Below are 27,352 nucleotides of genomic sequence, written 5' to 3' on the forward strand. Positions count from 1 at the left end.
TGCTAGGGCGAATAGGGAGAGTTAAGCTGTATCGCAGCCATCATGAGTATCAAGATAGGACGCCGTGCTCAGGATAACGTTTAGCGGAACGTACACTCTCAACTTACAGGCAGAACTAAAAGGCAAGTGGGAGAGCAAACCGCGTTTTGCTCACTACACATTTTTTTTTTGTTGCGTTAAGCTTTTCGTTTTTTTTTCGTCCTTTGCGAGTTTTCTGTAGAAAGCCGGCGTGCCAATTTCTGCATCATTCTTTCTTCTTCCTTAAGCTTACACCTCAGTCGAAAGTGCCGATCCAATGGCAGTTTACTCTCGCTGGCGCCCGATCTGCGCATAGTTTTCCTGCTCAAAAAAAAAGTGAATTCCATGGCTTTAAAAGCTTGGCACACGTCGCACAAATTTATTGTCAGCATCTAAAAGGTTTCCCGTGCAGCACATGCTCCAGGACAATAGAAATATACCAAGATGGCCTCCTCCCCTGCAGAGTATCATGCTTGCCTATGACCCAATGCATCGCTATCAGGCATGCTGCGCGCACGAATACCATCATTGTCGGAGTCGTCGTCTTGTTCCTGTGTATTCTTCGTCTCGTCCCCGTTTGTTCGCGCTGTTTTTTTCCCGTGCAACAAATTTGTGCTCAGCAAAGACAGGTTGTATTTCACACTCTGGTCCAACGGCGCGCTTCAAGTACCGCAGCAAGGTACAAATCAAATGATGGTGTTATGACGTCACACTCCTCGCCTCTCGTTTGACTGTGTGGCTTGGCGCTCACTCATAAAGCTTGAGAAATAATACTATCTTCTGAAAATCACGCAAGATGGCGACTGCGGCTTGGTATAATTTTATTCTTAGTGTTTGCTTTTTAGTCTTTTGAGCAATTTTTAAACTTTGCTACACTAAATAACGCTTCGCTTTCTCTGGTAACTGCCCACTTTTTAGCAGATCTAATTTTAATATTCTAAAATCATTGAAATTGTTGCGCACCTGCCAATCGTGTTCCTTCGCTCTGTTTTGCACAAAGCTCGTCTCAACATATCACGTGAACTACGATTATACTTCAAAAGAAAGCCGTGAAACAGGCTACACTACAGCTTCAATCTATGCCAGTTCGATGTTTTGGCTTCGCTTGGTGTAGTAACAACCAATAGTATTAAACCAATGCTCCAAGCCTTAACTTTAGGGATGTACTGTGATCCGACCCAAAACAACACAATGCTGCCTAACAAACATTTTTCACATCGAATTCCCTGGTATACTTTATATGCCACAACCTACTTCCTTGCATCTTTATAGTATACTCCAGTAAGCCGTTTTGTCTATCGGGTATAAGTGTAGCGCAGGAATTAAACAACAAAAAATCGGAACTACCGATCGCCGTCTCTGTAAGTAAAGATAAAACTTAGAACACGTATTCATCCTCGTCATCATCACTGTCATCAGCCTGACAACGCCCATTGCAGGGCAAATGCCTCTGTGATGTCTCTCCAATTAACCCTGTCCTTTCCCAGCTGCGGCCACCGTATTCCTGCAAACTTCTATCTCATCCACCTACCTAACTTTCTGCCGCCCCCTACTACGCTTGCCTTCTCTTGGAATCCACTCCGTTACCTTTAAGGACCAGCGGTTATACGGCCTTCGCATTACATGCCCCGCGAAGCCCATTTCTTAGTCTGGATTTCGACTAGGATGTGGTTAACCCGGGTTTGTTCCCTCACCCACTCCGCCCACTTCCAGTCTCTTAAAGTTACACCCGTAATTTTTTTCAATAGCTCGCTGCCTTGCCCGCAACAAAAGTTTAACCCTTTTTGTCAGCCTCCACGTTTCTGCCCCATAGCTGATTACCGGTAGGATACAGCTTTGTATACTTTTCTGTTCATGGATATTGGTAAACTGCCGATCATGATCTCAGGGAACCTGCCGTGTGCGCTCCACACCATTCTTATTTTTCTAGTCATTTCTCTCTCACGATATAGATCAGTGGCCACTACCTGCCCTAAGTAGATGTACTGCCTTACCACTTCCGGTGTGTGGCTATCAATTGTGAACTGCTGTTCCCTTGCGAGACTGTTGAAGATTACTTCGGTTTTCTTCATGTTACTTTTAAGACTGCCATTCTGCTGTGCCTGTCTAACCTACTGAACATGCTTTGCAGTTCATCCCCTGAAATTGCTAGGCAATGTTACCACCGAATTGCAAATTGATAAGGTATTCTGTACTAACTCTTTCCCCCAACTTTTGCCAATCCACGCCCCGGAACACCCCCTGTAAACAGGCTGTGAATAGCATTGCCGCGGTAGTGTCTCCCCTACTGCACCCCTATATATTAGAATTTTATTCTCACTTTATGAACGAATATGATGGCAATGCAGGTGTTATAGATATCTTCCAGTATTTTCACTTAAGGTTCTTGACACCCTGATTACGCAATGCCTGCATGACTGCGGAGGATTCCACTGAGTCAAATGCCTTTTTGTAATCAATGAACGCTATACATACATGGGTTGCTTACATTCTGCACATTTCTCCATCACTTGATTTACAGTGTGGATGTGATCTTTTGTCCAGCATGCTTTACTAAAGCCTGCCTGGTCATTTGGTTGACAGAAGCCTAAGGCTGCCCTTTCTATTTACGATTACCTTAGTAAATACCTTGTAGGCAACAGACAGTAAACTGATCGGTCTGTAGTTTTTCAAGTCTTTGATGTCTTCTTTCTTATGAATTAGGATAATGTTAGCGCACTTCCAAGCTTCTGCTGCGCTCAAGGTCATGTATTAGTTATGCACAAATAGCTAAGCCGGGACATGGTTAAATAACAGGAGAGATTGATGCAGACACCCGAAAACACATCACGCCCATATAGAAAATAATGCATAACTGAATCAGCTTCGGTGTGGCTCTTCCTTCTGTGAGACGTAAGTTCAGCTTCTGCTACTCACAGTAATGCATTCCCAGCATGCTTGCATTACTGGCTGTCTCGCATGTGCCGTAGTCCTCAAATTTGCTTCGTTGTTGCGTCGCCCTTCATTACGCTAATGCGGCTCGTCGAGCGAATAAAATTGGTCGATGCCAAATTTTACTTTTATCCGGCAACTCGCATCTTTTTTCTTCTGCCAAAGTGAGCCAAGCACGACGGAGCACCGTCGTCCATTAATCGCTAATGAGGACACATGCGCACGGAGCAGGATTGACCTAGGCTGGAAATGACTTCACAGCACAGCACCCGAAAGAACTCATTGACCAACACACTTCTAGCGCTTTTCGGGGCTTCCTTTTTTCTTGCGGTGTCTAGCCTACTGCCTCGCATGGCGGCTTCCTTTCGCCTGATTGAGTTGTATGGTCTGCTTTACTTGACTGCGAAACTGCGTCTACATCGCTTCGTCGCGAAATTGAACAAACTACTCCATAGCCCTAGTTTCAACCCTATCACTGCCATCGGCGCGGCATGATCAGAAGAAATGAGGGGAAGAAGCACAACAGCCATATGTTCCTGATTACTACAAGAGAGAGGGCTTCTTCCGATAGTATAATAAATTCTTTGAAACAAGCAATTATCACACTGGTTCTTTAGGTCTACCTGAGAACAGGAACACGCGCGAGCGCACATGATGTCCTTATATACCGGTAGATACGCACTTCCAGCGAGGTGGCGCAGTGGTGATGGCGTTCGGCTGCTGACCAGAAAGACACAGGCTCGATCGCGGCCCCGGCGGTCGAATTTTCATGGAGGCGAAATTCTAGAGGCGTGTGCACTATGCCATGTCAGTGCACGTTAAACACTTTTCGTTAGCCTCCAATGTTCTGCTCCATAGATGAGTAGCAGTACATATAGCTGTTGCAGGGGTATTTCAATGAAGAGAATGCTAAAACATTGTGTAATTCTTTTCATAAATAAAAGGATTACCATGAACCAGGAAAACCAAAAATGACCAGTGCCATACTGAAACGTGGCCCGTCCACTAAAATGTGGCAGCACCGAATAAAAACTGCAATACAGTGGTAAGAATTATGCTGCGCTGTGGATGTTCGTTCGCAGCAAGGCGGAACTGATGAGTTTCAATTTCTCGTTCAAAATCAGAACAATACGGACAATATTACATTTTGGGGATAGCGAAGAGCACTTTGTACAAACTCCAACTACTGCCTATTAATTAAATGCATAAAACGTTTAGTAATTCAAAGTGAAAATGTTTATTATGTGATATAAAGTTGTCTTATATTATGTGAAACTGAAAACCTGAAAGCAACGCCGAATATTACAAGGTAACCGTTGTAAAGAACAGTAGGCTTCTTGAGACATCCATGGACGTATTAGACAGACAGTGCTGTTTTCAGAGCGAAAAGTTTCACTCCTCCCATGCTGAGTGTGAAGGTCATCTGGCTCTTATATTTAACCTCTAACGGGAGGCGCGCCGCGTTTGCAAAATCGTGCATGGCAGAAGCCTCACCTTGTTCTTCATCGACGCCATACCTGCGCGTTTGACAGTCAAGTACACTGCTGCGCTGGCCGCTGGTCGGGTGCTCCTCCTCGCCAGTTGTGGCATGTGATGTGTCACGTGATTCGCTATTGCACATGGCAGTCACATCTGCGGCTGCGCCAACCACCACTCTGGACGCTCGATCTTGCACTTATTTCATATGGTGCATCACATTTGTTGTTCTCCCTGAAACGTCGCTAAAGTCACAAAAAATAAAGCTGAACCAAACCTAAACCGCGTATAACTATGCTTAATAGAGCTTTTTCGCTGTATATTCCGGCTCAGGAGAGTTAAGCCACAGCAACATTTTTCTTCTTCTTTTTTTTGCAAATGTCACCATCATCTGGCTGTCATCACTGGTAATGGATAACCTCTGATCACACTAATTTCGCCGCGACGGTTTTTCTGAACTACTTATCTGCAACAAAGCACTTTCATTTTGTTTACGTCGCGTGTGCCATCGATCAATTGCACCATGTCTTCCAATGTCAGGATTCGTTCAGGTCCCCATGTCTGCAGTCTGCAGTGAATGAAGGTGTGGAATATCTGTCGAGCCAAGCAATTTGCTTTTTCTGCATTGAGAGCTTTATAATTTCGAGAATCTTTGTTTTTTCATTGTTTTGATGTCATACATTTTTAGCCATTGAAAATTGACTTTTGATGAAAGCAAATGGCGCAGTAATTGTCTGACACCTCGGTGGACACCCGAATCTTGAGGTAAGGAAACAGAGGAAGGTGGAAGTGAAAGAAGGAAGAGAGAAAGTTAGCGTTGTGGAAGGCTCTGAAATAATTTCAACCACCTGGCGATCTCTCTCTAAGGTGCACTGACATCGCGCACCACAAGGGCGCCTTTTCGTTTCGTCTCCATCGAAATGCGGCCGCCGCGGCCGCATTCGAACCTAGGAACTCCGCCACAGTAGCCGGTAAAAAAAACAAGAGCTTTCAGTGAACTATTTCGTTTTAATAAAGAAAAAAGAACGTTTAAAAATTTACAGTTATTCCCAGCGTGAAGTTTCACCCAACTACATTTTAATGAACTAGCAGTTTCCGCAATGCTCTGACTGTAAAAGTTATCGGGTGACAAGGAGGTAGCGTATGCAGTCCGATGTGACTAGAAGCCCAGACAGAGGCTATTATTTCCTGCTTACGATGGTTTCATTCAAACAGCTTTTAAAATAATCCTTCTGCACGGCACCAAATTTTCGGCTGCAAAATATGCGCAACTTTTTAAAAGTCTAAAAATTTTCAAACTTCTAATCATGAAGCGAAATGAACTGCACGGTGCCTGCTCTAAACAGTGCCTCTAGTGGCACCTATTTCCTTTCCTCACACTTGTGTATAACCATGAGAGCCAAGCGGTGGACGGGGCACCATGTACATATTTTTCAGTACTGAAAGAGCATTGACCTTGGGCAGTCTGCGTCTCTGTATGGGCCTATTTGAAACCGTTCGTGATATGTTTAAGGTTGTGAAAACAACACTGATCTTTGGATTAGTGTGTACATGGCCGTTCATGAGTTATCAGACCATAGCGTCTGCTTTTTATCCAGGTAGTGGGGCTTTTCGACCGCACCTGAATCTCGAAATATCTGTTCGTATGGAGAGAAGTATTATACTTGCCTCTGATAACCTTGCTAGCTTTACAGGCGACTTAAGTGCCTCAAAAGCAGACCTTAAGGACTGGCAACCTTTGACGCCCATTTCGCATAAGTGTCCTTAGAGCTGCGACGAAAAAGCATATGTGTTTCACGAGACAGAAGAAGCTGACAGAGAACTGACCAGCATTAAAGGAAAACACTGACTTTTCAGGCGTGCTATCAGTCACTTTTTTTCACATGTACGGAATATACCGACACAAAAAAAAATAAAGCCGGATATGCAGAAAGAGAAAATTAAAATATGCCCTCGTTGTGTGATAAATTTGCTCAAGTTCATTCTTATAAATATATTGAGCCAAGATCGCGTGATTGGTTACTCTGCGGCATAAGTGACGACTGTGTTTGATGAAAGGGCGACATCCTACAAGAGAGGAGCCTTCACTCACGACATCCCTGCCAGAATCGAAATTTTGGCGCTGACACTTATTTTAAACCTCGACAGTCTGTCGACGTATGAGGAAAATAAAGTTGTCACATGCGTCCTGTGAAGATGCGCGCTTCATTTATGTGCACATTCGCAAAACGTGTTTATATATATGCACATACTTATTCAGTCAGTAAAGTATGCGTAAGTACACATGCATATTTCATGCACCCCTGCGAACATACGAAACCTCTCGAACGCAACTGTTCGCAGAATTCACAAAAGCGCACATAACCGAAATATTCCTTCTCTTCGCAGCCTCCCTCCGGGTGAATTTATGGCGTCTAGGCTGTAAAAACGGCAAAATGGTTTAGCAACATCAAGGCCAATGCGAGCCATTCCGAGTGAAGACGAGTAGAACATAAAATCTGATGGGCGCTTCAAGCGACCAGCGACAGAAGCTTTCCAGGCGCTTCCTTCGCAGAGTGCTGCCTACAAAACTGCTGTAGGGAGGGCCATAAAATATTGCCGCAAACGCTTCAGAATTCGCTGCATTATGAGCCGGCAATGTCTGGAGTGAGCACAATTGTGCCTTCAGGGCATCAAGCAAAGGAAGGCGTTATAATTTTGATAGCTTGTCTCAATTGCTGTTTCGTTTTGGCGTTTGCAGAAAAAGCAGTTTGCGTGTCACTTAGACGCGACAGTATGGTTGAGTTGAAGGGTTGTCTGCTTGACGCAGTTTATGGGTCCTCTACCCCGTCATGAATGATCCGAGTTGTTTCGCGCCTTCGCAGAAACAAAAATGCCGACGAAGATGGTGTTCGCAGCAACTGCGACAAAATTAAGTGATTTTTATGCATGCCTTCAGGATGGCAATCACTTGAGAGAATTGCATTGTGGCTTTAAGCATCAGCATTAGAGTGACGATTAAGGGAGGTCCGTAAAGGTGAAAGATTATCCCTAATTTATTTATTAATCTCTCCCTTCTGTGTTACATTTTTGTACAGCCAGGAAATGTGCTGAAATACCTGCACTGAGGAATCTATTAATATCAATCATAAACTGTAGACATGTACTTGCGTGGAAAAACAAGAAAAGTTTAGGAATGCTTCTGCAGGATGCACCTTGGCGCATGTCATGCAGTTTATGTGACTAAAGGACTTACTACGATGTAACGCGTGATTTGTTCTAACTGAAGTGAAACGCCGTTCTAGAGCAAATTCACACGCATGCTACGGTCCAGACCCCTACAAGCTACGCTTTCTAGCCAGTTCGAGTCTCAGAAGAAAAGTACAGCAAGATACTTTAAAGTAATTGAAGAAGGAGGGACATCGGAAACATCGGTGGTGGCATAGACTAGCTCAATCGAAATGGGAACTTCTAGCCTTGGTGACCTTGCCATTGACAGCGTGGTGCCTGAGATAGACGCGTTCAGAAATCTGCGACATGAACTCGTACGATTTTGGTAAACCCGTGGCATCAGAGTCATGTGGTGCGGTGAGTGGATGCTGAGATTTTTCCCTAAATGTACATGTTGAGCACTCAGTAGGAGATCACGAAAATCGGCCACCATTAATCAGCCGTCGCAGGTCAGTCTGGGTGTGGCCGCACTCATAGTGCGGTGGGGGGGGGGGGGGGGGGGGGGACGAGGGGCAACGGTTACTCTAAGCCCGACAACCACCAGGTGCAAGCGTAGATACCGGTGCCCCCGAGCTTATTTTAATTTAGTTGACATGTTCATGCCGATAAACTTATATTCAATGCCATTGCACGCATCCTTGCATGAGTACCCTCACTGCTTCGTGAAAATGACATCACAATGTCATTAAGAGTAATCAGTTTGTGTTGTAGGCAAATAACTCCTATTCACTTTTATTTCAATTTCGATATGAACGTAAACAAAAAATTTACCGGGAAGCGTATGTTAATAACGCAAGAAAGTGAGCAAAGATTCTAGAATTAAAGCATCCTATAAAAAATTTCTATATTCTCACTTTCGTATAGCAGTATAGGCAGTCAGAAGTGGAGGGTCAAACAGGCTCTCGACCACCTCAAGACTACAATTTTTTTGGAAAAGATCTGCGCTTCTCATTAAAATAGCTAAACACCTGCAACAGCCACACAACCATTCGACTTTATCAACCAAAACGTTTGTTTAAACGCCTCATGAATATTGGTGGCCTGGCAGTAATTTCACCTGTCGTAGCATGCACTACATGAAGTTTCAGTGAAGTCTACAACAGAATAAAATAGAATATCATTTATAGAATAGAACATCCTTTATTTCACAACATTATTAGAAACAGAATACAAGAACGGGTCCGCCATAGTCACATGGGGCTTATGCGACCCCGCCTGGCAAAATGTTTTTACCGTCCCTGCTGCTTAAAGTACACTGCTCGGTTTCGGTTTGTTTGTCGTCCGCGCAGGTGCAGATAACTAATCGAGTACCTTTAGGCTTCTCCCCTACCTCACACGATGCCTGGATCTGTTAGCTGTTATTATACCTCCAGGTTTGCCGGGCCGTGGCACAGCTCTTCCAGTGTTGCCCCGTTTACTGTGTCATTATCTGGTAACTGTACAATGAGACGGGCTGAAACGACCGGTTAGGGCTGAAATAAGTATCTTCGATGGTTACATCGTAATTTTCGTTTTCGGCTTAAGAAACACGAAAAGCGCCTGGGGGCCCAAACTGTCATATGACTGCAATGTAAATACGCTCTACTTCGCCTATCAGGAATAGCTTCAAGAAAATATCAAACCAAAAGCTGTGAAATTTCTAACCGTTTTAAACTTTTTCTTCACCTAGCAGGCGCTGTCTTCATATTTTCACATCCGCACCTCGGGATAACCGTATCTAGGCTCTGGTAGGGCATGATATTTAATTCCAGGGCAAAGCTTGTGATGGATTCGCTTTGTGCACAGCGCTTCTGTTCGTCGTAAACAGATTTCGCATCGGCCATTGCCAAACTTCGAGCACTCCCTTATGATGAACGGTTTGCATGGTCTTAGTGTAAAAATATGCGGCTCAACAAAAAAGCCGTCATCGTTATTGTAAATGTAAAGTCTCGCACCAACCTGTCGGTGGAAGGATGGAATACCTTTACGCCTTCCTTGGCGCCGTTCAGGAATATTCTAGAATCTCAAGTGTGTTACGAGCCTGTCACTGCCGCAACCGACTGAATACAAGTGATGCTACACGGAAACAAGACTTATGCCTTTTGTTACTCCCCGGTGACCGTCACAAAGCACACTGACAGCACCAAACCTCTAGAAAACATAGTAAACTTAACGAGATTCCTTCGAAATTACTGTGTTTCTGGCAATGCTTCGAATGATCATTGTTCCCGCTGGTGTTTACAGAGGGCACAATAGGAAAACTTTTGTGCGCAGTGGTTTCTTTTATCAGACGTTGTCGTTCTTGGGCGTTGCCGTTTTGAACTTTGTAGCTGTCTTTGTCGAAGGCTTCAGAATTCCAAAAACTGAATGACGATAAAACCACTGGAAAGCTGGAAAAACAGCGCTTCCTGGCAATCAATAATTAGTGCGCTCAGAAAGATGCCTACTTTACGGGGTGTCTATGATGGGTTTCTGCCCATCCCAAGCCCTTAATCACGCTAGGCTGCACGGACACGAAATAATACCAACACAAACCTGCTTCTCCCAGGAACTTTCGCTCTGCTTGTTTCGGGGAAGTAAACGCTAGGAGAGCCCGGGATATACGCCCGGAGTGGTCACCTTATCGCATCCCGTGGAGCACACGGCCAGAGGGACACTGTATTTAGAGTTCACGTACCCTGCCCACTTTCTCTCATCTTTCCGGTCACTCTAGCTGCATAGACGCATTTTACTGCTACTACAACGACTATTTGTTCTACGACAGCCAGCAAGCTTTACCCTCGAAGTTTGTCCTTAAAGCTAGAGCTGCAAAATACCGTGAACTAAGTTCAGACTTCAATAACCAAACAAGTTGCTTCTGCGGCTGGACTCAAACTGACCGGATATCAAGAAGGGACGGTAGAAAATGCTTACGCAGGTTTGTGTGGTTCTGCCAAATCTGTCACAGCTGTCATTGCTGTAGACTTGCGCGCCAAGAAAGGGTGAAAATAGATGCTTACTTTCGAACAAATTTGCCATTAGTCTTACAGAATGAAATATCACAAACACCGCGATAGGCTCACCAATATGTGCATGTGCGTGCAGATTGATACAACTTTACACTCACAGCCCAGGGGGACAATAAAGGAATGGCAGGGTTACCGCTCTGCACCTAAGCCATTAACGCTATAAAGATAGGGGAAAATATCGCAATTGAACTCAGAAAAAATACATGTGTTTTAACGGAGATGTTCTACAATTTCGGAACAAGTGAGTATCTACAAACATCATCTTTAGATTCCGTCTTTATCTTTCTTTGCTTTCATGCCACTTAAACTTTTCCCTAGTAAATCTCCTTGCAATAAAACCAGGCTGTATAGGGAAGGGCAGTTGCTTTCTCAAGTGCATCAACAGTCATAAGACCCCGCTAGTTCCCTTCATTGTGTTCGGTAACAAAAAAAGAGAGAAGCAGTTCATTAGAAAGGGTGCCTAGATTTTTTGTCACGTCAGAAAATCTCCGACGTCAAAGAGATAAAATTAAGCACTAGAAAAAAAGTGCTCTGAGAATGACTAAATAAAAAAACGTCTACGAAGAGACACGAAGAAGCAAACTTCGTGTCTACTGCCCGTTGTCAAATTATTGCATTCTTTTCATTTGCCTTTAATTTAGTTCATGAGTGCTGAAAAAACAGAGGAAACAAGCTGGCACCATACAGAACCAGGAACACTGGGCTGCAATTTAAACAGAGAAAAACTATGTTCAAACTAGCTATAAGAAGATCAACGGGCATTAGGTTGGCCACCCCTTAGCTCAGCCATTGTTTCCCGCTATCGTGACTAGGATGGGCGGGCAGATAACAAGGTAAGGAGCCGAACAATCATTCTTTGCAATTCATGGGCGTCCAGGGATCGCTCTGAAGCGCGGGTAGGATCAGCGAATCGGCGCTACATTTTGCCGTGCTCCCAACGCATGAGCGTTAGCTGCGTAGTGCCCTAGCCGCAAAGCGCTCGTGCCGTTGGTTCTTTGCACGCGCCCGTCTTATGATGCGATGCGTGCCATTAAAGAAATCCTCGAGCCTGCTGTGGCTGAATTTTCAGATGTGTAGAATGCCGGAAGTAGTGGCCTTTTTTTTTCTTTGAGAGAGCGAAGTCCTTAGGCCAATGAGCATCAACGAAAATATCAATATATTCCGTTTCCTTGCTACGCACAGTTCTTCTGGGCTTTGCCCTCCAAGCCTGTGCTTGAACTACGATCACGTCAACGCCTACGAATGATCCCGCGTATCTTCCGTCTCGATGAGCAGATGTCACATTTTTGTTTCGGAACACTTTTTTAGAATAAAGCGCGTTAAAAAGAAAAAGCCCTCGATTCCCGATTCTAAAGCATCTGCCAAATTAAAAAAAAAAGCCCTTCAGTTATTTACATCGACGCAAGTATTAACAAATAAATTCCCGCCACATTCTCAAGCAAGTTATGTAGGTGCACGTCGAGCCTCGACATGTGTGAATGTGTGCATTAAAACCTGTGCATGGAAATAAAAATGATGTGCAATGGTTTTGCAGTTTTTAAATCCCCTGTCAATAAAGCGTTAGGCTACGTCAGCTCGTTATCAATATTCCTTTAAACAATCTAGTCCCAAACAGCTCAGGAGGTTGCTGAGCAATTGATTGCTTTTAACGCTGCACTGAACTATCGGCACGTGGCAAAAGTGTGTTATAGTTGAATCCCAACAATCTTGAATTCCTCAGCACTCTTTCTTCCGTGAGAAAAAAATGCACTGGATGAAGCCGGTAATTACTGACAGCAGGACCTGTGATGGACTCACGGACTGGTTCATCATAAAAGCTATTCAAATAAGCCGTTATTAATGCGAAAGAATTACATGTGCCATTAGCACAAAAGCCAGAGTGCGCCGCCGTTCATGGCATGAAATTCGTCAGTGACGTTACCTTGCTTTGACGTGACGTAGCTTTGACGTGACGTGAGTGACGTCTACGCCAATGAAAAAAGATTATTTCTAAGGTGAGGATAATTGAACCAAGGACATTCAGACTTCGTGCAGAGAACAAAACCTGCAGGCCCCAAAACCGAGTTATTTCTGGGCGTATAAAGGTGAACCTAGTGTGTCGGTTTCTTTACGGCTATATTCTTGCGCTTTTAGGACGGAAGGAATCTTTAATTAATCTCGCAATAGAGCTCGCGATGACGCAGCGCTTTTGCATTCAAAGTACGTAAGCAGTCTGAAGTGCCCTCCGTATTTTTGTTACTGCTGAAGTAACAACCCAAGGCATTTGTCTATTTAAATTATACTGAAGCGATTGCCAGCAGTAATTGCAAGGCTAATTCATCTAGTCAAAACAAACAACGTCAATCTCAACCTGCGAATAAAATAACATGCCTTCGTCAAAAATATCCTAATTTCTGGCGAGTTTAGATATCGATGCCGGAAGAACACAGAACCAAAGCTTTACTGTGCAAACCCCATGTGGATAGCCTAAAAAATTGCCGGAGGTATAGGCAGGCACGCAAGCACTGACGAAATTGTTTGCAAAATTTTGTGACTCCCTGCATATGTTGATACGGTATATTAGGGAAGCCATTCCTTATGTGCTTTCAATTAGCAAGATGTCAAACAGCTAATGATAAATTGCTTGTCAAACGTTTCGTACGAAACTGCGTGGCAAGAAAACGTGCCGGGAGCCTACAGTAGGGAGGGCAGTAATTGACAAATGGAACGCTGAATCACTAATTGACATTTTAAGAGGATGAACTACACCTGCTGTATGGCCACGCCTAAACGCGAACACTTGGACTGTACATGTCAGAAGTCGGAATAAATTACGAGCGCTTCTTTTTATCTTATTAGCTGATGTGCTGAGCTTACCAGAAAGCAGGTGCTTCTGAGAATCGACATACTTTAGCGGTGACGGTCCTCCCATTCAGAAGGATCTCAAGTGCGGAAGGCAGAAGGCAAAGAAAAAACAGAGCAAAGAATTGACACACTCGTTCATTAGAACAGCGTTTCAAACTTGTCCCCTGAATTATGAACTTTCGAAGCCCCTGTCACCAGTATGTAGTGACCAAAGAAATATGTTATCGATCTCCCTTCATGTAATACCCCAAATAGGGTCACTAAGGGTTAATAAATGATCACGGAGATAGTAACTTCAGAGGCTTTACCCTCGGCTTTGTCAACACAAATGATATGCCGACAGATATGTGTGAAACAGAACTCACAAGCAGCTTGCCTTGGATGGCATCATAAAGTACATTACTCGGCCTCCATAGCGTCCAGTGCCTTCATAACTTCCTCCCCTAGATAGACAGAAAATTAGATGAAAATTTATTCTTTGTCGCTTTGCAGGAGATCCTTACTGATACTCGAAACTTCGAACCTTCATCGTGAACGGATATAAATCCAGCAAAACCTTGGACCACCCCCAAGCCTGCTCTGGCCGCTAATAAAGGCTCCGGAAAATTGCCTCATTGAATATCGCAGCAACACGGTGATAAAGAATGGCGTGAGCGGAGCTTGGTAAAGGTGATGGGAAGAGGGAAGTGCGGGAGACATAACGGCGCGCCATATGAGACTTTAACTGTTCTGCCTAATTAAAGAACTTCCGTCTCCCCCCCCCCCCCCCCCCCCCCCTATACACGATGGCAAGCATTGAATGCGAGGCGTTGCCCACCACTTCCCGTCTGGTGCCGTCGCATGCATCGCTCGCCGCGAATACATTCCGAGCCGCGTTGCGTAGCAGAGACACTGCGGCATTCGGCATAGTACGATGAATAACAAACAGTGCAGCTGCGACTGATTGCGCTGTGGCAGCCTACGGTGCTGAGATGCCGTGACTTGATACGCCCCCACAGGGGCAACGGAAATGATTCCCATTCATAAGTATTCGAAGGAAGCAGAGCTTCCCCGCCCTGTATCACGGCATCGCTTTGTGAGAGCTTATTTCTTTATACAATATAATGATCAAGCTCCTTTGTTTTCTTGCCGTACACGTGAGAGCACTCGTAGCTTCCTTTTCATGTACGTACCAAGCCACTATTATGGCTCCCTCTCCGCTATGGCGCCATCAAAGTTCTGAAGCCGTTGAATGTTTTGTTCGTTTACGTTCTCCTGTGAGAATGACACCACAGACTGCGCAAAACACACCTAACAGTTTTGTGCCTTCGAGATCATATACTGTGCCAGCCGTGCGGAACAGACGCTGCCTCAGCAGAGTCGTCATTTTCTTCCAGTTTGGGCCTGTTGGTTGCTTATACCAAAAGACAACAGTGCACTAGAGGAATATGACACAAGGAAAGAAACGACATGCTACACTCGAGCATTGGCTTAAAACAATTAATTTCGAAGCACGGAACTGAATATAAGCGGATATTGGCCTACACGTCAACATGCGACTACCGTGTATTAGCGCTCGTGTGTCCAATGTTGTTTCTTTCCTTGTGCTATCGCTGCCCTCTGGTGCTTGTACGCTATCGCAATTTTCTTTATTTCGCTCCTAACAGGAGTTCGCTCCACTATAAAGTCCCAGGTTCATTAAGTTTAGTCCAGAGTTTTTTCCTCTGTAGCTAAATGCTCCCAACAGCTGAACCTTCAGCTTCGCTGCAGTGTAGACAGGCAGTAGCTGAATGATTCGTAGTGATTGGTGGTTGCGCAGCAATCGGTTACCATCTTTCATTCGAGAGCAAAAATTATTGAGTAGATGAAAATGGGAAGGGCTAGCCTGTATTTTGCAACACAGATTCAAGAATGCATGTCTCGCACGATTGGCGGTCTCGCCTAAGAACGCTACATTTGGAGGCAAACATTCGCCGAAAAAGAAAGCTTGGAAAGTTTTTTTTTTTAGTTTATGGTTTTCATCAGAGAGAAAGTAATAGCAGAATAATTTTGCTGAATAATAATCGATTACAGATCAGAAGAAAAAACTATATGCGGCCAGTTGCATCGGTGCCCATGTACTTCGTATGCCACGTACGTTGCTATACTAACGCAGCCGTGGCGGTGGTGGCACACAGTCCAAGTTTATTTTTATTGTGTCTTACCTGCCCTTGAGAGGGTTCACCAGCGCCACCCTCATTCATAATAGCGGGCGTATAATTTCCTGTAATGCCGCACATGCCACGCGGAACGTGATCTAACGGTGAGGGAGGCGCTAAGAGAAAACTTCGTTAGAGAACATTAGAAATTTGTTGGAAAGCACTTTGTAGGTATATAAAGGTAGTATAGTTTGAAGCATCCAGAAAGAGACTACCTATTGACTCTATTGAAGGGGAAGGCAGCACTACTTTATTTTTGCCTCAGTAACTTTTCTCTCAGATGATGATCACGTACATTTTTTTTTTGTCCGAGATACAAGTAAAAAGTTAATTTTTGATTTGAGACCGAACTGTGAGTTGCCTATGATGCTGGCCTACTGCGCCCAATTTAGCAAAAGGGTGTAGCTCAAAAACTGCTTTTCTATTCCCTCACAAGATTTTGAAAAATAATTGCGAGACAGACAGGAAAGTGGTTTGCTTTATAACCCATGTTAACCGCTCCCTCGGAACCTTTTCCCCCTCTTACATCTACGGTCTACATTCATTGACCCGGCGGATGTATAAACGAGGGCTAAAAAGGCAGGCTACAACTCGCCCACAGTTACACCTGAGCAAGGAATAGAGTAGGTTCTGAAACGTCCTGTCCTTCGTTGTTTCAATTTTGGTTGGTGCATTTTCCAATTGATATAAGTTAAAATGCAATGTTGTCATTACTGTGTCTCACCTTCTGAAGCTTCTATGTGGCCTGCGGAGTATATAACTTAGCGCCGGCTGTCATATCTCCACGCTGCCAAAGAAAGAATACCGTCTCTAGAACTCACCATTGCCACAAAAACACACAAACTGCCATTCTCGGTCAGTTTCTTTTGAGCACGTCGATGCACAACTTATTGAGGTTATAACAGCATAACCAATTTCGCATTGCATTAATCCTCTAGATGATGAAACTAAAATTGCGCTGAGAAGAAATACAGGAAGAAGTACGAAATCGATGTAGACAAAAATTCTGCGCCTTAATTCATTTGGGCAGCGCAGAATATGAACAAGGAGGCAGAGCGTGCGTCCTTCTTCAATTTCTCTGCGCACCTTGCTTGCATACGCATGACTTCTGCTCAGGTAGGCTAGCATTGATTGGTCGCAGTTAAGAGGCTATTTACACACTTTGTTTTCTTTATTCCCCATGCTTCACAGAGACAACAACCGTAGAATGATAATGCTGCTTACACAAAAATCGAAATAAAATAAGGAAAAATTGCTAGTCTTTAAAGTCACTTAGCAGGTTATGGGACTAGGTCTCGGTAGGTAAGGTGAAGGGAGAAATTAAAGATACTTTAATAAAACTACTAGTCGGCATTTTTAAAACAGCGCTGAGAAGAATAGAACAAAGAGAAAAAATGCTGAATTCGAGAAGGTTTTTAAAAATGCCGTAATAATAAATATTAAAAATTTATACAGGGTAAATGAACAGTACGTGACTACAATTCCTTCTCTTAGCGAGGTGTGGTAGGATAACATAAGGATGAGATTGCTTAGCCATTTTGTCAGCTCTCTACCGATAAAGAACTCGCATTTTGCGTACATGTAAGAATATATTACATGATGCTGTGTATAAAGTTTCAATATTGAACTTTCATTGACACTGTTACTTAAAACATTTTTGTGAAAAAAAAATTCTTTTCAAGAAAATGAAGAGCGCAATGAACGAACTTTTTAAACTATAGCAAAGAAACTAGGCACAGTTGCTTCTCATAATGTGTGCTTTGTTGTGAATTCCTCCGGCTCTTGCAATGCGTGTAGTGAAGTTATATAATATATATATATATATATATATCAGAGCTCAACTTTTTGCTCTGTTTTCGTTGAACAGATAAATTCCTTTCCAAGCACTCCATTGAAGAGTTTTTAATGAATACACTGTGTGCACGAACAGTGCGTGTGTAAGCTGTGTATAGACTGTCTGGATCTTTACAACAGACTGACCTGCTCCCTTGGCCTTCTCTGACTTCAGGAGCAACTCTTCCTAACCTAGTTAGCGTTCCAATTAAAGGAATCGAAGTGCAAAAGGACCCGATCTTTTTCCTTCCCGTCTGGACGCTATCCCATCCCCCAAACAGCAGACATCACTCCTTCGATGGACACACATTTAGTGTTAAAATAACTGCTCTTTTGCCGGTAGCTGCACTTTGCTTTCTTTTTTTTTCTCTTTTTTTCGAACCAATCAAAACCTATTACCTTGAGAAGTAGAAGGAGGGGCCGGATTTCCGAGAAAGCATCGGCTTTTGCAGTTCTTTCTCTCTACCACCTAAAGAAACAAAAAAAAAAACAGAGAATTCTGCGCAGCATACCAAACAACACAAAGCGATGAACTTCACGTACACTGTCGATTCTCAGTGCAGTGGACATGTTTCAGTTACTCATTAACCGCAAGCTTTGAAGTAAAGAGTACACGCTAATGCACTTCCCGTGTAAGGACCCGGCAAACACCGATAAAAGGGAGATAGCGTAAATGAACCGCGCTACTATCCACATGGGTTCTGATTGAGAGCTGTGCCCTCTGCCATCCAACTACTCGCTTTCCGCTTTTTTTCTTTCGATGAGTTCAGCTGAACTGGTGTTTTGTCACCGAAGTACTACTGTTTGACCCTGCGCGATCAAACACAACAGTCTATGTTCCCTCTCCTGTCAAGGCCTGCCCAGGCGTTTCGAATTTCTGGCAGACCGGCTCACTGTAAAATTCTCAGAGGGTGATGAGCGTTATTTGTGGTTAGATTGCAGTCGCGTGACTTTACGGGAATCGTTTCCAAGAATTCAAGTTAGTTGCCAGTTCCACTTCTTTTCCACCACATGCGGCATTACAAGAAGCAATGGTAGTAGTAGTAGTAGTAAAACTCTTTATTCAAAGAGGCATTCGGGGAACGCTGGCCCCTGGTCCCCGCACAGCGCTCTACTACACTAAAACCTTCATGTTCCTGTGGTCGATAACGTCGGCAGGTGCCCTTCTGCCGGACCGAGTCCAAGAAACTGACGGCTGTGTTTCTTTCTGAAAAAAAAAAATAGGCGGTGGTAACGCAGGATCGACCTAGAAACTCCTCTATCTGTTACCATGTAACGTTTGGCTAATCAACTGGAGCGTCACGTTTTTGTTTGTGTAGACCTGGCATACTGCGTGAGACAGAGCAATCACGTTGTGAAAATGTCCATTTTGAACGTTTTCCTTTTTTGATCCGAAAAACACTGCATTAAAAAATTGAAAGCCAAACGCGCTATATTAATCAGCTTGTAAAAAGCATTCGGACCCCCATATTCTCGAAAAAATTTTGTTCATTTTACCCAAAAAGTGTCCCAATTTCTGCTATTTTTATAGGCCACATTTCAGTGGATTTGAAACAAAGCTTGAGCCAGGCATCGTGGTGCCGTCCTCTTCGACATATACAGGAGATTACCTAGAAACCCAGTCTGTTATCTGTGTATGTAAAACCCAAAAACTGAATTTTTCCTATTATTTCCACCTTTAGTGTAGAACTATGATAAGCACTGTGGATAGAAATTTATAAATAGGGTATTTCAGGAGTGCAGGATGAGTATAGGATGCTGAGTAATAATGTCCATGTAACAAAAAGGTGCACGGATGGAACTTCTGTCATACGGTTTTGGTTATTACTTTTTCTCATTGCCCTCCGCAGTTCTCTCTTAATCACCACCGCTTACAGTGATACAATCAATACCTTAATAAATTTCAGGGCCCGCAACCTTACATCGATGTCCATGCTTGCGATGCTTCTCTTTGGGCTCCACGTGCCTTGGGTGGCTTTCAATTAAGCAGCTACTGGAAATTTCTCGTCTGGCAGTCGCAGTTGATGCGCATGAGTCGAGAAATCGGGAAGTGCATTCTGCTCCTACAGCCTCCTCTTTTGATGCTCTTTCTTTCTTTTCCCTTTGCGGCATGCGCGCAAATTGAACAGCTTCGCCCAATGACAGAAAAAACGCCCCCCCCCCCCCCCCTTCCAAACCTACTCATTTTAGTTTCTACTCGAGGCGCCACAATATGAAATTTGATTTCCTCTTATATTTGCGCTCATTGTACTGAGCGTACAAAGCCTAACTCACTAATGTACGCTTGAATTTTCTTTCATTTCTTTTCTGCTAGTCCTCAGTCTATGAAGTGTATTAAATTGCACTTCGATATTCTTTCATATAATCGTGGTTTTTGCGCTCAGTCCTTCAAGCACTTATTTTTAAATCGGGACCTCTGTTCTTCAACTACGAAAATGACATTGCAGTAAACAATCTGACTGAAAGGTACCGCAAGGTTACCAAATAATCACCTTGAAATATCGCGCTACAAAAATAATCAGAGAAATACTAGCCTTGACGGTGATCAGCCGGTGTCAACTGTTCTCGACCTTGAAACCACTGCGAAATACCGACAGAATAGATTTAAATTCTTGTCCAATAAAGAAAATACCATAATAATGGGACTGGTTTGCTGTAAACCATTAAAACCTGATGCCGTATAATTATGAGCCAAAATGAGCTGACATAAATTAAATAGCATTCTTTTTCGCATGCAAGATGTCGTCTCCACGGCAGAGCCAGCGCGAAAACATACACAGTTGATGGCAATGGAAACAAAGCCCGAACCATATTCGTTAGTATAATATTTTATTGTACTGCCACGATGCACTCCAAAAAGAAAAACCGATGCATTAGAGCAGAACTCTACAGCATATATTAAACAATGAGATTATAACTCCAGTATAAGAAACCTAGTAGTGAAAAAACACGGACAAGCGGTGTTGTTTCTACTTTCCCTACGATGGAATGTTGAGACACGTCTGTTGTCCTGATGAGCCCTTGTTTACTTTTCTTTCTGTATTTTAAAATGATGTCGTAAGAACTGTAAATGTGGTAAGACAATGTTTCTGTCTTATTTTTGTCAGCCCTGCCTATGCATATAAAGCTACCAAGAATAAAATTCTGCTCAAACGACTTGGTGTTGCCGACGCACCTACACAATAGGTGAACTATGCAGTGAGTAGAACGACTGAATTCAAATCAGTCCCCAGAAAAACACGCAGAGAAAATAGGTCAGACCCGTGTCGTCTTTCCTTTAGAATTCACAACGCAAACAGTGCAAACTTCACAAGGACACAAAGAGGGAAGACGGGACACAGCGCAGTGTAAATATTTGCAGTTCAGTAGATATGCCCACGGAAGCACAAGCAACCAGCTTCCATATTCACCGCACGATCAAGGCACACTTGTGACACCTGCTCAAATATAAGCTGGTCTTTGTGCCTACAAACCCTAAATTTTGTGGTATATTTCTTTTAGCACATATTGCTCCGCAACGCTTTACTAGAAATGGCAAGTACTGTACGCACGCTGTTCTAGCTCAGGTCCGCAGATCGTTTCTCCGAAAAAATTATGAGGATAAGGTTGGGAGACTCAGAAAAACATAGAAGGCAGGATATCATCAAAACTATTACCATTTTGGAGCAGTGAAACAGACGGCAGGGAATGAGATGGTAAATGAAGAGCAATACGTCGGGAAAAGGAGTTTGCGGTTCTTAAATAGCTTTCCACGTCGTCCTCGTGCCTGTTTGCTCCAATTTTCGGGGCTCTTTCTTGGCCGCTGCATTCGCATTGTTCTCGATTGGTTCCTTTACTGCTTGCAAAGATAATTCTTCATGCTCTGGAGGAATTATCTGTTAATTTGAAGCACCGGATGCTCAAAGCCATTGATATTATTGGTGTCTTGCATGTGTTCAGCCAACTCCACATGGAAAAAAAAAAGCCACAAAAAGCTTTTGTTTACCTCAAAGCCCTCTCTTTAAAAATTAGCGGAAGGCTTCCTTCAAACACCTAATATATATATTTTACTATAGTCTCTACCATCTACATCCCTTCGTGGAAATTCTTTTCCCCGCCGTTCATCACCTATTTCCATCGTTACAAATCTTTTTTTTTTATTTACCACGACAGTTCAGTCTTATTTCTTATAGTTATGCTTGGTGCTGTTTTTTGCAGTCGTTTTGTGTTTTATTAAAATAATTTTGCTGGTCGGATCCCCTTGCCTTGCACCCGTCTTCCTTGCTGGCGGGATCTACGTATAGTCGCCTTTTCCGCTTCCTCGTCTTGGCTTACTCCAACAGTACCCGCTGGGGACCTTCTGCCGTCATGGACACTGGGTATTAAACCTAACTTGCGTGCTCCTACTCTTCGTTCTTCCAATCAGCTTTTTTTTTTAATATTCGGCTTTGGCCAGTTCCAGGACGTCTTTTTTTTCTTTTTAATATTAGATTTACTTGAGCACGCAAAGACTTCGTTAGGTGCGAGCTCACTAGCAGACAGCGGAGAGGAGGTATTGAAGTTGGGAGCTCACGCGGCCATTTTTATATTAACATTAACGACCGAGATTCTACATGCAAAGTTTTGTTCAAATTCTAGCGAGACACAGGCATCCTTTTCGGCTAAATTATGCGGTGCATCGTCAGTGTTGCCCGCAATCGCGCCTTTGTCCCAGCTCTCGCTGTTCATATATTTATGTTTCTTGTATGTGCGAGCGTACGTACCTCGGTCGTTTCTCTGCCTCGCAATCATAAATGCTCGGTTCTCTGTACTCATGTAGTGTAGTTCTCAGTCACAGAAAGTTCGGCTGTTAGACCTCGCGGCCGGTTGATAACACGACGGTGTTCGAGACCTTTCTCGAAAGACCTTTCTCGGCTGCAGATTTAAGCCCCGAGTACGCGCTCAGATAGGAGCAAGCATGCATGCGGTGAGTGTGGGAAGCGCGATACGAGTGCATGCGCTTCCATTTTTCTACACGGTGGAATGCAGATTTGCTTTGAGAAACGGTGAAGGATATCTGAGAAGTGCAATGTGTATACATCACCTCGCATTTAGGTCATTAGAGGGGAAAATGTTTTCAGCGCAGATCATCAAGCTTGCAGACGTAGCACATCAGGAGTCCGGAGGGTAGCGCCTTTGATACAAATGCTTGCTCTCTACGATGAAGCTGTATAATACAGATGCAATACGCGGGGTATTAACAGTAAACGCGCTTACTCGATAAACATGTTCAACTAGATGATATGCGCGTTTGTCAAGGTTATGCGTGCCCTCCTTGCCGGCAGCGATTGTCAGATTGCCACAGGCTTCAGCTGGCCGGAGTGTAGCCTGATTCCTTTTGACTTACAACGCATAGTAAGCCGATCACGAATGCAGAACTAGCAACGGCCACATATAAGTAAAGCACAATACAGGATCGATTGTCTGCGCTCATATTTCTTGCGTAGTAAAATATATGCAGATGATTCGAGAGCATGGCTTGTAGTTTGGTGAACAACGCACGCTCAGTTTTTCTCTGAGATGCCCTGTTGAATGAAATATGTTAAAGTGGGAGTGCTGGTCACATGGTTTTTATGATTTCTGGATGCTTCCGTGAGCAATTGACGACCAAACATAACTCTGTGAAGGCCGTGCACTCGCGTCGTCGTCCCCGATGGATACGAGTGCTAGTGCGATCAGCTGTTCGCTTTGCAGTCTGCGGGTGCCCTAAGCAACTTCGCATCATTTCGTTCACTCTCAAAAAAACCTATTTCTTCCGTATTCATTCGTAGTAGAGGGACATAGAAGCACGCGAAACAGCCGAGGGCATTTGCCTTCCATATGGCTAAGAAAGCCTTGCCGCCGCGAGAGCCGGCCGGGCTTGTTCCGATGCGACTTCTTCTCGGAAGCAAATTTTCCGGAGCCAGCGGGCTGCTCGAGCACGGTGGATCGAATAGGCTTTCTGTTAGAACTATTTAGCTCAGCGGCAAAAGCTCCTAACAGCGAATCAGTGCACAAAAAGTAAATAAATCTTTGTTTCTAGTTGCAGGGCTTTGGGCTTATCATTTATAGTATTGTCTTGAACCAGTACTGACTCCTAATGCCTTACATACAGTTCATTCTCGATTGCGGATCACTGAACAACCCGATACTGCATTGCTGCTTCGAAACTAAGTGCTAAACAACAACTCATTTTTTTGTGAATTAGTTAATCTTAACATCTGCACTAAGTCATGCCAGTGTGCGGCGTATCTTCTTGTCTCAACTACTTCTTTTATTGTCCGCAAAAAAAAAACGAGCGTAGGGCATCATGATAAAGAAATTGAAACAGAATTGTATTCTTTCCTAATCCACAGCACTGCTCATTCACACTGAGCTATTCACAAGAAGCCTAAGATTGTACGGAATAGAAAGCACAGCGCACCTCACAACCTAATGCGCTGAAAAAGTGCACTGAAAAAGTGCACTGAAAAGTGCACTAAAAACTGCACACCCCTCAAGACATTTGCCGTTGTACAGGCCACAACCTGTTCACTTGGTGCCTTTCCAACACGCTTGAACTAACGACCCTAAAGACCCTTCGTGGCGTATGCGTTGCTTGACCGCCTGGCCGCAATGCAACAATGCTGGCGGATTTCTTTTTTAAAATTGTCATTTTGTTCGGCCACGCCCTGGTAAAACGCTTTGTCGACACGCTCTGCTTACAGGTCCTGTACACGCCACTTATGATACAAGAAATGCTTTCGCAATAATATCCAGGCTTAATGGAAGCAGACAACACTTGTATCGAATGAGCATCGTGGCCGTCGCAGACAGATGTACATGTTGTCGTTCTCAGCCATGACAATGCAAAACATGAGTAAGCCAGATTTGCGGTTTTGCGGTAAATTAAAGTGGTTCGTTCGAAGGCTATGTTGAGGAACCCCAGTTAAGTAAGTGCTAATTTTTCTTGGTTTTCATGGTTTTTGCCTCATGCCATCGACCTGTAGCACGCTCTCAAACTCTCGCGCTCTCTTCCCCTGCCGCTCAACTCTCGGAAGGTTCGAACGCGGTCTAGTTGAACAAATGATCAGCGCAACACAAGAAAACAAAATTATGGCAAATATTTGTCGTCAGTGCGACACAACACCACAAGGTCGATGACGCAAGCCACGGCCCCTAATGACATCGTTTACACGCAAACTTCATTAGGGAGCCTTCAGAAAAGTGCATTACGTAAGAAAAGTAAGCTGATTTGCGGCAAAAGAAGACAAAAGAAGCAAAACAAGGCGCCACTTTCCCCTTGCGCAACAGAAATTGCTTTTATAACAACGCTTTCTCGTGCTTTGTTTACGGCTCTGTGGTACACTTGACGGAGAAAAAAATGTATACATTATCTTTACAGCGGGCTGAAATTGCAGGAATTTTGGAAGGCCCAACATCATATGCGTTCAAAACAATAACCACCGTTATCAAATAATACCTTCTTATTTTGGAAGTATATTTTCAAACCACAACTAGTCTCCTTGCAGATATGTCAACTTACCGACGCTGACGCCTGGGCTGTCCATGAAACTTAAATTTGTTCTGCCACTCGTTTCACCATTTACAGCACTCTAATTTTTAGCGATATAAACGGCTGTGATCGGAGCAGACAGCGGAGTATTATTCTGAATAATCTTGGTGAGCAAGTCCCCGTTAACTTCGTTACCCTCAAGGTACACAGCTCAATATACTTAAAGGCAGTCTAAGGCCAATCACGAGCAGGGCTGTAGAAGACATCGTTCTCAAACTATCTTTGTATCTTTTTCAATTATCAGGCCTCCGCAAGTACTGTACCATATTGTGGGCTGATATCATCACATGTTTGTGAAGAAATTTTTGACATCTGACAAAATTAGCAACTACAAGCTAGAACGTAACAACTGGCGCTAAAAAACATTGAACCGGGCAGCGGTCGAACTTCATTCCGCTTATGAAACAAACGACGGACAAGGAATATTCACTGCTTGCAGCAAATGTAAAAGCAAATTTTTCAAAAGTTCAGACAATTCCGTTAAACTGTGCAGCACTTCAATTTCCATCAGCAATCGGTACTCAACATCTGTATAAAATATTACCTATTTCTCGCCTTCTTTTTTGTTTCAAAGGCAACTCATTACTGACTAGAGGAACTCACTGCTTCAGATCTTCAGTTTGTTCAGCAGCTGCTTAAGATGCCTGAACCTTCAGTCGTTTTATTGCGGCCGTTTTGCTCTCTTTTAAGCCTTGTAACAGTGTAGATGCTCAGCTGTCGATGCATTTCCACTTAACCTATCGAAAGATGTTCCTCTCAAGGACATAAGGGAACTTTGCGTGTAATTACTAACCGGCTACAAGCAGATTCGCGAAGCAGTGCATTCATCTGAACGACGTCCCACTCGTCATCCCTGGACATTCCTTCCATTATTTGCGGTTGGCAAGCTGCAGAACCATACAACCAAATCCGCAAATTCTTTTAATTTCTTCTTTTCGTTTCTTGCAGAACGCTTATTCCATTTTTTTTCAAGTTCATCTGCAGTAAATTTTTCTTTCTTTTTGATTTTGTTTCTTTTTTTACGCGTGCTCTTCAACTGTCTTTATTTTCCTCTCTTCCTTACAATCACTTTGTTTTAATAAACAGCATAGTCTCAGACGAACATGCGCAATAGTAAAGAAACTTACGGGCTTATGTACAGGATGTATCACACCACATTAAAAATTAGCTTTTTCAGTTAGAAGAGCACGTTTTCGGCCTAGCTTTGTGAACAGTGTTGAATCAGGATGCAGCTAAAACTTGCTAACCCTATATTATTCAACTTTCGATCCTTCCAAACCGGTTACTCTGGATCACCATACCCCTAATTGTACGCGACTACGGATGCACTGCACTCGTGTAAACAGGCTAGTGCAGCTCACTGTAATTCAGGATTGTTTGCACATGAACTATATTTTAATTAAAGAAGGACTGCTTGGCAGACGACAAAATACTACCGTGAGGTGCGTGCGCAAGTCTGTGACGGTCCGACGTGAAATTCAGACACCAAAGAAGCTATGACGACTTATAGAGTGAGTAATGGAATTCAAAACCTCGTAAACATGTTTAATGCTTTCTACTCACCATTAGCTTGATCCTGTACTACAAGAAAGTAATACTGCAGTCTTTGCGGGTGCAAGAAAGAAAACATGTCATTTTCCTTCGCTTTTAATGCGTGAATAACTGAGAAAACCATTTTGAACGACAGTTTCTATTAGGCTCTTCATATTGAAAGAAAAAAAAAACTGGTAATGGCACAAGAAACGAGGACACGGAAGGCACACAAAAGACAGGACTGATGCACACTTGCAAATGGGTTTTATTGCAAAAAGCCTGCCTTTTCGTACGACAACCAAGCCCTATGAACAAATGCATCAACGTTGACCGTAGCAATTGGTATGCCTTCCGTGTCCTCGTTTCTTGCACCATTACCAGTTTTTTTTTCTTTCTACATGAACCAACTCGCCCAAACTAGAGTTTTCTTGGTCTTCACATATCGCCTTCATAGGCTGTTTATTTCCGTTCCCGTTCTCTCCTGCGATTCTGAAAGTGAAGAACACAACCAACAAGACGCTATACATTTCGGAGGCATGTGAGCATTGCTATTTGTGCGGTTTCTTTATCAGGCAAAAAAAAAAAAAAAACGTCCTTCAACTGTGCAGCCCGAATTCAGACTAAACGATGCTCTGAAGTTAAAAAAAAAAAATCTGCATTCTTCGAGGCAATGCAGTCGGATAAATGGAGATTCCGTGTGAAGCGAGACAATGTAGGGCATATCCAGTTTATAAACGAATAAAAAAAATTAAAAGCCCGACATGTCCTGAGCTCGAAGAGTTAATAATTTT

Source organism: Amblyomma mixtum, chromosome 1, assembly GCF_055824585.1.
Source record: "Amblyomma mixtum isolate Tamu chromosome 1, ASM5582458v1, whole genome shotgun sequence".
Classification (NCBI taxonomy): Eukaryota; Metazoa; Arthropoda; class Arachnida; order Ixodida; family Ixodidae; genus Amblyomma; species Amblyomma mixtum.